The following is a 1,778-nucleotide window of genomic DNA, read 5'->3' as shown; positions in this document are numbered from 1 at the left end:
ATTAGTCTGCTTGGGCTGCCATAACAATACCACAGACTGGGGACTTAAATAACACATTTATTGTCTCACAGTTCTGGCGGCTAGATGAACAAAATGAAGGTGTGGGCAGGTTTGGTTTCTTCTGATGCTTGCAGAGGACCACCTTCTCGCTACATCCTATTAGGGTTTTTTTTCTGTGTGCATGCATTCTTCATGTCACTCTGTGTTCTAATCTTCTCTTCTTATAAGGACAAAATCATATTGAATGAGAATCTACCCTAATGGCCTTATTTTAACACAGTCACTCTTTAAATGCCCTATCTCCAAATGAAGATTCACATTCTGAGCCACTAGGGGTTAAGATTTCAGCATATGAATTTCGGGAGGACACAATTCAGCCCATAGCAAGGATTGTCTTCTAAGTAGCTTAAAGCACTTCACAGAGAAATATACTGAGTTGGTCATTACGTGATGAGGAATTTAGAGACGAGGGAAGTGGGAGGGGTCCAGACATGATTATTATGTGAATTAAACCAATTTGAGAAGACCACTACAGAATAAAGACTGGAATACATTTCCCTTGTGACAAATGCCTGCGATTTTCTACCACTTGAGTCCACCTGAGGTACCTGTCACTGAAATAAGTCAAATGAAACATAATAGAGAGATCAACCTACTTTTGACAACAGGGATCTTTGCTTATTTTAATCCCACTGACCTCAAAATCAGTACAATTCAGTCCAAGTGTTCTGGTCATTTTGTCTTGATCATCCTAGTCAAAGTTATCTGCCAGCTGTGGGAGAGAGGAAAATTCATTCTACAAGCATGAATATCCCCAGTGGAGAGGTATAGGAAACCGCTCTACCTACAAGTCAAGAAGCCCTGGTGGACTCATTCTCTGTAAAACAACAAAATCAAAAACCATCAACAACAATAAAAAAAAAACACCTTTATAATAAAAATTAGTATGACCAATAACTTACACTACCAAAAATCAACCTCCAAGCCCCAGATGAACACATTAATGTAACCAGCAATATTCTCTATCATTCACTTAGAGGGGATTTAATCTGTGTGGTTTAAAGATGTTACCTCCTTCCTTAATTTTAAAGAGAAACTCTCCTTTTAGTGTAGTAATGGATTTTCTAGTAATGAAATTAGTGTTAATGGATCTAATATCAAAAGGCAATGGTAACCATTTAAAAGCAAAGGAAGCAGAATTGTATGATCACAGACTTCTAAATCTTCCTTTGAGCTAAGTTTCCTCTTGTTCTTAATCTCATTGTGCTTTTTAACTCTTGAAACTTGTGAGTTAATGCAGTGGGGAGTGTAGAGAGAATGGCAAGATTCCAATTTGCAAAGTAAACAGATCTCTTTTTTGTTATATAATTCAAGGATGTCAAGCATCAGGATTCAAGTGGACACTGAAAAACTTCTTTTCCTTCCTATTCTTTGAAGGGGCATTAGAGAAAGAGGAAAAGATGGACACTCTTTTTATTTTAAAGCAAATTATACAAATTTTAATAAAATGGATCCAGATTGAATTAGAAAATGGACTGAAATAATGCTTACAGTTTAGGAGTGTGGTGTAAACCAGCAGTTACTGTGCATGGCAGAAAAGGATGGCTTTTATTCACTCATTCATTTATTCTTTGTGAGTATATGTATTTTTTTTTTTTCTCTATTTTGATAACTCCTATCATTATGGATGCTAAATTATCAGGGAGTCACTTATACTAACACTCTAAGTGTATCTCCCAGGAAGAAAAACTTTTCTTAAAGTTGCTGGGCATGTTTGA

The sequence above is a fragment of the Bison bison genome, unplaced genomic scaffold (genome assembly GCF_000754665.1).
Source record: "Bison bison bison isolate TAMUID 2011002044 unplaced genomic scaffold, Bison_UMD1.0 scf7180017864369, whole genome shotgun sequence".
In the NCBI taxonomy this organism is placed as follows: domain Eukaryota; kingdom Metazoa; phylum Chordata; class Mammalia; order Artiodactyla; family Bovidae; genus Bison; species Bison bison.
This window is presented reverse-complemented; position numbering follows the sequence as displayed.